The 12,102-nt window shown below is 34.5% G+C and overlaps 1 protein-coding gene across 1 annotated transcript in view; it reads left to right on the forward strand.

The window, feature by feature from the left end:
• LOC128861642 (uncharacterized) overlaps nt 1-12,102 on the forward strand; it is a 150,675-nt gene that overhangs the window by 116,971 nt on the left and 21,602 nt on the right. The window lies entirely within an intron of this gene.

Raw genomic sequence — 12,102 nt, forward strand, 5'->3', positions numbered from 1 at the left:
AGACCGATATTGGTTAGAAGTAATGAACAAATAACTATTTTCAATGTATACCGACCTTCCATTAGTACTGTGGTTGTTATTATAATCAATGGGAACACATGGGAGACGTATGGGGTTTGCCTCAAAATACTTCTATCGTAGCTACAGGGGCAAGAAGGAGGTGGAAAGCATTGCACACAGAGGACTTCCTCTGCCTTTGACCCGCTTTTGCTAGAACTCAGTTCCGCTGTTTTCACTCTTAGCTCTTTGGATGCCTGGCAGACTTGAACTCGGCAGCCATTAGCAGTATTTTGTCGTTCATCCGTTAGTTTCACCTTATTTGCGGTTAGTGGGGGAACTTGAGTACAAGCCAGTGGTATCACAATAGGCCTGCAGACGCATTTCATCCTTCTGCGAACATTAACTCTGTCTAAAGAAAAATCAAAAATTACTTCTTTAAAAAAAATTAACTACATACTGTAAATTTTACTGGTGAACGCCCATTTCATTGGAAGTCTGTGACGCTGCATGGCGCATATTTGAATGATTCAGGTTTTATATTCTGTGCTTCTGTATATTTGTAAGAAACTTTTTTTTTACTATTTCAATTTAATAAGCTTAATAAACCTTCGGTAGACACACTCAGTCACCCGACATAATATTTGATGGGTTGTAGTTTGATTATTTCTAACATCTGGAAATATTTGTACCTTTAGTTGTATCCTAGTAACACCGATTTTCCTCTGCGATTTCATGCAATAGACCCTCAGTAGGCAGACTATTTCTCAGTTCTAATTATGCAAGGAGCTTTTCAATGCAAATTTGAAACCAGAAGTATAACTTTTAAAAGGTTGCCACCTATTTTTAAACCAAAAATGCTCTGGAGTGCTTCAAACGCAGTAGAGGGCCCCATCATTATTTTAAGCATACTCAAGAACACATCTTTTGATTTCGAAAATATGGTTTTTGAATAACTTTTTCCTGTGAACAAAATTTATAGTAACAAATTTTCTCTTTGTCAATGCCTTTCCCTTTCGTTTGACACCTGTAATGTGACACCAATATTACGTGAATTTTAAGAATTTGTAATGCATCCAAATTTTATTAAATTTCTAAAAACCATTTGTTTTTTTTTTTGAGCAAAGGGTGTGTCTGTATCTGTGAATGCACGTCAAATCTTTCGCTTTAATATTTGAGCTTGAGCTGAGATGACTAACTGCACATTCACGTACACTCAGCGCTTTTATGAATGCATGCGTGTATGTGTGTTTGTGAGTAGCTCCATACTTGAGGCTGGTCTGAGTAGGCCGTCAGCTGGTGCGGTTTTTGCGTTTTTATTTCAGCATACTTGTGCATCTGCCTTCGCACGTTTACTCGCCTTTCAATTTCAAATTAACGTAATTAAACGACTCACTTTCCAGTTGCTCAGATCTACACTTGGAGTTCTTTCAAACTGTTTCGTTTTATTTCACTTTACTGCGTCTTGCACAAATGTTTGTGTATTTATATGCAGTATTTATGTAATCACTTATATGCTTTGACATCCACATACATATGAAGCGGCATTGGATTTTTACTCTGTACGCTGAGCCTCCTGCTTATGCTTGTGTGTATGTGTGTGTGTACTATTTGTTCATACATAAATAGTTGGTATCACATTTTCTTTTATACGGCATGCATACATACATATATGCATGCATGCATTTGTACATTTGTGTGTATATGGAGATACTCGTATCTCACAAATCATACCGATTGCGCTCATTTATTGCTGATGTTGTGGGCGTATTTATCGCATAGTTTCTTCCGTTGATGATGTGATTTCAGCGCCAATGTATGTGCGTATGCACATATGTGAGTGTATCACCTAGAACAGAAATAGATGTGAATATGTATAACTATGTATTAGGGTGCTTCAACAAAAAGAGCTGCGGTTTTCCACTGAAATTAGTTCGTTAGTTTTTTCTTTCTTTATTAAAAACAAAAACAATAAATATAATTATCAATAAGTTAATTAATTAAAATCAAATTTTCGCAGCTTGATTCTCGGCTCTGACGTATCTCGTGGATCCACCACTTCCTTTCTTTGCTTCATACTGATGTATGGGCTCCATTTCTCATCTCCCGAGACGATTCGGTACAAAACGCGCTGTTTGTGGTCGTGTGTTGCTCGATAGCGGGCAGGATGCTGATAAGCAATTTCAAGGCGACTTTCTTTGTTTCTTTCGTTGAGCTCGTTAAAATAAGTACGGAATGGCTCATTTTTTTTTTCATTTGTAATTCAAAGAATTCAGGTCCTAAAGTTTTATTATAAAATGCAAAAATAACTAAATCTTCATTACGCACAAAATATTATTATCTTAACTCAAAAGTGTAGTAATGAAAAGTCATTTTAAATCATTTCCCTGTATTTGAGACAGCAGAATAAATATTTCGTCCCCTTAGTATTAAAATAGCCTATAAATTTTTTGATGTTTTGAGAAAATGAATTTCAAACTTTTTGTCGAAAGTAGCTCTCACTCAAATCCCGTTATGTTTGTAAATATTTATTATTTTTTGACTGACGTTTTGACCCACTTTGTGGAACTAGAATTTGACAAAATTTTGACCACATATCGTCCCCTTAGTATTAAAATAGCCTATAAATTTCTTGATGCTTTGAGAAAATGAATTTCAAACTTTTTGTCGAAAGTAGCTCTCACTCAAATCACGTTATGTCTGTAAATATTTATTATTTTTGACTGACGTTTTGACGCACTTTGTGGAACTAGAATTTGACCAAATTTTGACCACATATAAAATCGACGATGGAGAATCCAAAAATTCAATAAAAAAATAATAGCCTATGAGCACATAGGCTATTGTTATACTAAGGGGACGATTTATACAAAACTCAGTAATCACAGCCATTTCAGATATTTACATATAACATTAGCTAGATCTAACATCTTTACTCCAAAATGCTCTAAACGAACATTTTTATAAATTGGGCAGATGCTTGTGACGTGTTGGATGCTTCCAGGGGCACCCAAGTGACAAACTGTAAGACGATGGAAAGTGCATTCTTAGAAGGTTTCGCATTGAGGTTAAGAAGACTTCCTCGTGCACGAAAAATTAAGCCAAGAACGTAGGCAGAAAAATCATCACTGAAATATTTAATATTTCTAAGTGCTGAGTTAGCATACAAATCGTGCGCTTCTGATTGCACAGCAGAGTCCAGAAAAGTCGAACGTTTTTTAGTCTTAAGATTGTCTAAAAAGGAGGGTATGAACGCAAACAAAAATTCCGAAGTAAAAGGATTAAGAGGCTCCATATTTAACATTAGCATCTCGCTTTTCCACTTTTATACCCAACGAGTGCCGAGGCATACAGGGGCCTCAGTTAGAATGTGCGGAAGCCTGTGACTTGGCCGAATAAAACACCGCAACGCAAAGTGGATGTGTGCTCGAAGTGTATGTAGATATTGCGGAAGCAAATCTGTTTCGATGTAAATCATATAATTGGGGGTATTTGGTGGCGAAAAAAATAATGTTTTAATAAAGAAACGTAAAAGTCTCTCAACTGAATCGTATTCTTTGACACTCCATACTTGCGCCCGATAAAACGTGATCGACCTTAAGCACGCATCATAGATTTTTAGTTTATTTGAAATGCAGATTCGAGGATTATTATAATATTTAAGCGAAGTTGCATTTTTAGCGGTTGTAGTATTAGAATCAGCAAGCTTCCGATTTAGGTGTTTCGCCTAAGAGAGTTTGTATGTAAGCAGTTCGCCCTGATATTTATAATCATCCAGATATTTATAATAGCCATCTCGAAATTTTCGTCACTAAACTTCCAATTTTAAGATGAAAAAATTCTGTTACACTCCCTAAACTCCATGCATTTCGACCGAAACTATGCAATTTATTATGTTTTAAAATTTATATCACAAATTTAACGAAATAATCAATATTTATGCGAACTGGATCGCTTTGAAGAAGTCTTAAAAATCGACCCTTCTTATAATAAAATTAGGTTTTAAAAATTGGTTTCCCAATCACCTCGGATGACAAATGAGTCCTCGCTTAATTTAAAATGTTTTTGTTTTGGGTGTTTCTTTAAAAGTGTGTAAAACGGAAACGAAAAAAAATTTTTTATTGTTGTTTTCGGTATTTTATTTTCTGATCCTTTGCTGAAAAAAAAAATGTTTGGCCGAAGTCTTTTGGTAGAAGTCTTAAAATATAATAAATATTTTTATTCCGATTAAAAAAATACAATAGTACTGATTTTTTCGAATGAAAAGTGCTGCACCCTAATGTAAATATATATGTGTATATGCAGCTGCTTTCCAACTACTGTTATTGCTATTATTATTATTATTACGACATATGCATCATTGATGCTTCACAATAGAAATTATCACAATGCTTACTATTGTTGTTCTTCTATAAATTACTCATTTCGCTTATTTGTAGGGGTGTCCTATTAATGATGACGATATTACTGAATACAAATACTTACATGTCATTACCGATGTTCAGTTTGTATGAAGGTGATATGTAGTTATGCTGATTACTTGTTTTGTGTGTTTAATTAACCGTTATTACAGCGATTTGCTTTAACAGTTTGTCGGAATTTATAATAGTTTGTAGTCAAGTTCGTATCTTAAGTTTTTTGAGTAAAGTACTCAGCTAGCTTACTAATTAGTCGATATGTATATTTTATTTCGTTAACGTTTTTTCGCAAACTTAGTATCATTTAGAATTTTTTTTATAAAAAACACTTTAATGGAATATTTTAAACGTGGTAGTTAGGTTGGGTCGTCGCAACCAATGATAAAGGGGCTATGGCGATGATAGGTTTTCCGAAAACCTCCTATTTCCATTAAATTCAGCCAACAGCTTATTTCAATTCTGCATAATGCTCAGCAGGTGCAGAAGATATAGTCACCGTTTTCTACTTCTGTTCTTCTTCCGTTGAGAATAACAGCTTCAGCAGAAAATATTATTCGCCAAGATGAATCTAGCAGTATGAGCATGCAATATTTTGTGACCTTGTTTACTTATAATGGTTAAAGACCTTTTTGCATAGTAGAACTACTGCGAATTCTTGCACTTCTTACAGAATTATCGCAATTTTTATCTTTCTGCAATTAGCTGAACGTGGCTAGTTCTAATACATCGTATTTTTGTTGATACTCAGAGCCATGGAACCCTCTGTTCCTTCGAACCACAGCAGCTTTCCTTCCTGTTCGCGGACTTTGGAATATTAAGAGCTGAGCCGTTTCAAGCCATATCAATATCATTAGCATAAATGCTGTGCTCACTAACCAAGTCCGTGTTATATTTCCAGCACTGCTTTACGCGACCATTAAAGGTCACATTGGCATAATTTTGTGGTACAGAATTATTAACCCTATCGGTAGATTTATAACTTTTGCAATTGACGTCGTAAGTCAATCATATTTGGCGCTTATGAACTAGACAGCTGCAGTCTACAAACAGATAAGCAATGGAGTGCGTAAAGGTCAAACTTAAGATTTCCTTGACTCAAAATAATTTTTTGGTTCATTAAAGAAGTTATTCAAAAACCATTATAGCACACCTTGATTAAAAGGTTCCCGGAACAACCGCCAGATGATGCTCTAAGTCAACTGATTTCAGTCTGGTTTTTTTATTTTTCTTTTGTTAGGCTGCCACATCTTTGACTAATATTCCTTCTAAATTTCATGGCTATTGCTTGATATTTATAAAAGGTAAGCCGTCTTGAGTAAATCTACCTCTGTACGTGTTCTCGATTTTTTATATATAGTTTTAAAAGTTAATATGAATTTGCAACAACAAATTTGTAATACATTTTGCGTTAAAACTGGATTCTTTGGTACGAAAACCTTAACAGAAATATTGGGAAATTGTTTCGGTAATGATATTCTAAAGAGAGCAGCAGTTAGCAAATTATTCATTGGAGGGCTGGCACAGGACTTGAGCATTGCTTATGGATCAGTTAAGGACATTGTAGTTAATGATTTGGGTTTGCATTAAATGATCTGAATTTCATGTAAAAAAGGTCCGCGTTGATATTGCTGAATCCGATATCCAATCCCAACCTTCATCAAACGCATCATTACCAGAGACGATACATGGGCTTGCAAGTACGGCAATCAATTCACACACCAGGCAATTGAGTGGATAGCTCCGAATGAACCAAAATCAAACAAAACCACTTCATTTTCAGTTAAAAAAGAAAGCAATACTCAAGGTTTTTAGTGATTACAACAGATTTTTGTCAGAAGGCCAGACAGATAATAAGGCTTAAGATATTATTTGGGCGTTATGAGACGTAAATATACGTGAAGAAATTCATTAAAAAAGAAATGTTTTTTTGCGAAGATAACTCGTAGATTTTACACCATTATAACACATCGCCGCACAGTGCCATCACCATTCGTTAATTTTTTTACTAAGAACGTAACGAATATCATCCAACAGCCATCAAATTCACTTGATTCAGTCCGATTTTTTTCTGATTTTGATTGAGTCAAAAAACCACTATGGGGAATGTGTTTTAACAGCCAAAAGAAAGTAATGGAAATTGGCAGACTTTTCTGATGGCTGTACCGACATTAAAGTTCTCGAAATGTTTGGAGAGCTGGATCAAACGCTGGCATAAATGCGTTGCAGTTGATGGGAAACACTTTGAAGGCGATAATATCAAGGAATAAACTTGTATTTCGAATTATTTAATTTAGAAATAATTGCTATATCCAAGCTCTTTACTTCATTCAGTTGTGTGTGACAGCATTCCAACATAACGAAACTAAGGCGAAAAGGGAGTAACACATTTTTTTCTGCTTATGGACTCAGTACAGTATTAAGTGCAATAGCAATCGTGTAATATAAATGTCGAAGATGATAGACCAATCGTCGAAAATATCGGTAAAATCGGATTAGTTAAATAGCCAATTGTTCCCATTCGCATAAAGCTAGCCTCAGGAAGAAATTCGATGTAAAGGGTGGTTAAATTTCAAGGGCCAATGTTGAATGTGAACCACACCTAAACGTCAACGACACCGTTGGACTTCTTCCTTTCGGGTTATTTGAAAGAAAAGATACATGTTGATAAGCCAGCAACAATTCAAGAGCTAAAGGATGAGATAATTTGGCACATTAACGGCATAGAACCTCAATTATGCCTCAGCGTCATCGAAAATTTGGACCATCGGGTGGAGGTGTGCCGCCGAGGCCGTGGCGGCCATTTGGCCAGTATTTTGTTTTGTGCGTAATTGAGCCATACCTATATTACCATAATAAAGAAAAATGACAATAATTTCTGAAACAAGTTGTATTTTATTCAAAATCAACACCGGCCCTTGAAACTTAACCACCCTTTAGATAAGGAACTATTTGCATTTGGTGGATATTTTGTTCCATACGTAATTGAGCCATACCAGTATTATCATAATGAAGAGTAACGACAATTATTTTCGAACCGAACCGTGCTAAATATCTCCATGGACCCCAGTAATAAGCAAGCAGTGATTAAAAAAAAGAGGTTGTCTGTAAAGTCGGTTTACTGACGATAGTTTAACGTGACAACGTCATAAGAAAATATTGATGGAATGGTTGCAATTTTCAAAACCAAATTTTAATTTTATTTGCTTGATAGATATTTTGTATGGATATAGAGGAGGAGGTAAATGGAATTGCAATGGAATAGGTCAAGTTACATTTACACAAACGTGAAAAATGACGAAACATTTATCAAATTCATGAAAGATATCTTCAATTTCGATTGTGCATCAGACGTTAATAAGTCAACAACACTAAGAGGCACCATCATCGATTTGCCTTTTTCAAGACACTTTACACTCGAAACACTCCCTTTCATTTCCTACTTTTTCTATCATCGTCCTATTCTCAACAGAGAAATGGTTCATTACCATGCACACAGGAGGAAGGCATATGCAAATACAAGTACATATGTGAATTTATATACAAATGCGCATATACATACATATACATACATATATATGCTCACTCAAGTAGGACAGAGCCAGATGTCGAACGTTGCCGAACGCGGGGGCCGATTGTGCTCTTTGTCGTTCGTTCCGCGCTCTCGCTTGCAGTTCAAGCACATTAGCTTACATTTGTTTGCGTACGGAATAGATTCGTATATTTGATATGTCCATATGACTTGTATGCATCTTTACATATAGATTTGTTCTTTTTGAAAATTGCGCGAAATTGTATATGTATATGCATGTTTATATGTATTGGCATAGGACATATCGCACTCTAAATACAAAGGGTCACAATTCAAAATTTTCCAAAACTGAGTTTTTTGCATAAATTAATTCAGAGTACACATTTCTAACTGCTGCAAATATTTCGTTCACATAACTATCTTCTTTAACTGGAAAAATACAGTTATGTCTATTTTTATGTCAAGTGGGTTGCTTTTGCACGAGCAACTAAAGAGAATTATTTTGAGTTGCGTTAATGGGCTCAAGAACAGCTGATTACTTTTATTACACATAAAGAGTTTTATTTTGAGTTCTGCCTCTAGAACTGTAAAAAGTGATAAATTTCGTGGTATATTATTTTGCATTGTACATCTTTAGTTGTGAAAAGTGAGTTCAATTAGGTTAGGAAACTTATAAAATTAAAACATTTTATCAGTTAAAAAGGCACAACTTAAGATAATATCACTAGTTAATCGAAAAAATTTGAGTTAAAGAGTCATAAATCAAAATTTTGTTTTATTTTCGCAAACATAATATAAAATTGAAAAAAAAATATAGTAGAATCTTCTTTAGTGTTGTATATTTTCATGATGGAACAATATTTTCTTTAAATATTACAATATTTTTTATATAAAACGTTATTCGTCTCTCCTGAAAATCTTAGTATTTTGAGTTGTGACCCTTTTGCATTTAGGGTGCGATATGTATATTAGTCTATGAAAATTGCACCAAAGTATATGTATGTATGCATGTTTATATACATATATTAGTATACAACATATCTTATAAGGTATATGGTAAATATTACTATACATTTTTTCCTTCATATATAATAAAAAAATTAATAATAATAACATTAAAACAACAGGTATTATTAACAAACTTGGTTTTATTTTAAATTTTCAAGTAAATCAAAGTAATAATAATCAATAAGAAGGCATATGCAAATACAAATACGTGAACTTATATGTGTATATATGCGCATATACATACATATATACGCTCACTTAAGTAGGAGAGAGCAAGATGTCGAACGTTGCCGTTCGTTTGCTTTGTTTGCTTTGCCGTTCGTTCCGCGCTTTCGCTTGCAGTTCATTCAAGGTAACGACAATGAGCAAGGTAACGACAAATGAGCAAGGTAACGATAAATGAGCAAGGTAACGGCAAATGAGCAAGGTAACGACACATTTTTTCGTGCATGCAGCCGGCTAAATCGAATTATAGGACGTAATCACGTCAAACAATTCAATAATATTTATTTTAACTCAGCTGATTCTTATATGTGGACATTTAGTAATTTTTAACACTCAAAGTTGAATAATTTTATATTGCAATATAAAAACAACAACTTACTGAGAAGGAGCAGATAGATATTTTAAAGCAATTTTTCCAACAGAAAATATAGACTTTGATACCAGTATCCAAAAGTTTTATATTTTTAGCGATAACTCTTCACTAAAATAAGTGTCTAATTTGTTATTTAATAAAAAAATATAAAATATATTAATTGTTTTTTTTTTTTTCAATATTATTATCTACTACAAATTATAGCGTTATCAAGTAAAACTCAAATCCCACTTTGAATTTTTCTGAAAAAATAAAAATTAAGAAAAGTTCGGTTATTTTATAAAACGAAGCCGAATTGAAGCCGAACTGAGCTTCTGTGACCGAAAATGGCGCAAAAATAGGTCATTTTCTAAAAATAACCTTTTTGACCGAATAAACGACTGCGATGCTTAGCTGAAACGTAAAGAAGTCGATTCGTTTGAGGCAGATGGTAACTGACAATGGAAAGTAGGTCCCATACAAGAATGTACCCTACAAGATTTAGTCAACCGAAGTGAAATTGTGAAACTAATTTTGACTGCTATATCATAGGGGACTTGGCAGCAGAATTGAGCCTTCTCATTTGCCACGCATTCACTCTTCCAATCAGTCGTTGTTTAGCTGACAATGAAGCAACATTGGCAAATGCGGCGTAGATTTTTTCTATCTCCATTTTTGTGGACTTTTGTTTTAAGCAAACCGCTGCCATCCCCTTATTACGACTGTAAATCAGCTGATTGTTGAGGGCCACTCCTTGGCATTCTGTACAACGTGGGCCACATACATACGTATGTATGCCGTAGCTGTGAAACGCAACTTTAAATAATGAAATACAGTAAATTCTATATACTGATATTTATTGATAAATTTTTTCTTTCATTGATAAATGGAATTAGTTTTTTTAATAAGCTAGAGATAATTAGCAAATAATAAAAAAAATTATATAATTGAATGACTAACTTCGCTCTAGATTATACCTTGTTTGCTTTTTACATGCAAATTTAAATAATAACCACATATATAAGTACATACAAAACTTGGACATGGAAGTGTGCGCTAGTCGCAGGCTACAAATGCCATTATTAAATTAACTGCAAGTGGAAAAAGTTTAACAGACAACTCAAGCGCACATTGACACTCACTTTCCTCTTTAGCGCACAAAGCAACTTAATAAGTACATAAAAAAAGGAATGAAAAAAAAATAAATAAAAATAAATTGCGACTATAAATAAGTTCATAAAAGGCAAAGAAAATAATTTATACTTTTATTTATGTTGTTTGTTTTCTCTTTACTTTTGAATTTATTTGTACTCTTATTTGTGTTTGCATGTTCGCTTGAGAAAGAACCCACTGTTTTGCTTTATTCTTCATTTTATTGTACTTGCAACATCGATTAACTTTCTTTGTGTGTGCCATTCGGTGTTGCAACACTAATGCTATACACTGCGCGTCCCACCAACACCATTACAGTAGCAGCATATTTCTGCTGAATGTGCACACCACTAATTGTGTTTATTGAATTAAACTTACAAATGACAAATGCTGTCCATTTTTATTTCGTTGATTGTTGCACTGAAAAAGCGTACAAGCAATGAAATTGCATTCGAGTCAGTGATTTATGGCTGCAAGTCGACGTGTTGGTGGCAGACAGACGCAGTGGCGGACACGCCTAGTACGTGCCTAGGCGTTGGCGACATTAATGCGCATACTGTCGTTTTCATACTAACAACAATAAAAGCAACACCAACAACAAATATGATTATCTACTGTCATTAAGGTACATCACATCAGATATTTTCATCACATAAGCACTCATACTGTCGCATACCCTGTAGGAAAAGCCTGAATTCGTTGGCTGGTTGAAGTGCCTATTCTCCAAGAATCCAATTAGTGCTTCCGCACCACACATCCTTCCCTGATACCAACAAGTTCCAGTCTGTGCGATTGAGAAACCTTATAAGTGCGCTTACATCTATACCAGGCAAATCTCCGTGGTTTTCAAAAAGCGGTTTGCCAAGAGTTAACATTTTCGCCTTTCATAACGCAGCGCATTCGCAGTGGAAGTCGAAAGTAGTTTCCTTTTCCTCCGGCTGATTACCACTATGACAGTATATATTGTAAGGGATACCCCTTTTGAATGCTTGCTCTGTTATGCACTAGAAGCCAGTTAGCACTACCGTGAGCCTGCCGCCATCCTTTCGTTTTATATTTATCAATGCTCACCTTTGTTTGAGGTCGTAGGTGGGAATGAAATAGTACATCAAATTAACTTTATAAACGGAATAATGCGTTTTTCAGCTTACTTCACATTACTTGAGTTGAAAAATTAGTACGTTCAACGAAATGTGGCTCTATTTCGCGAGTTGAAACGAGTTTAAGTTTATAGAGGAAATATTTCTTCAAGCCCAATTGGTTTAGGTTTCGTTCAAAATGGCAAAATATGTGCAGGGTGGTCCGTTTAGCGTTTAGAATTTATTTCAATTGGACTATATGTAAATGAAATACTCATGAATATTTGCAATAATTTGTTTACTTGAAAGTGGAAATTCTGAAATTAAACATAAAACACACAT

The sequence above is a fragment of the Anastrepha ludens genome, chromosome 4 (assembly GCF_028408465.1).
Source record: "Anastrepha ludens isolate Willacy chromosome 4, idAnaLude1.1, whole genome shotgun sequence".
NCBI classification, from domain to species: Eukaryota; Metazoa; Arthropoda; class Insecta; order Diptera; family Tephritidae; genus Anastrepha; species Anastrepha ludens.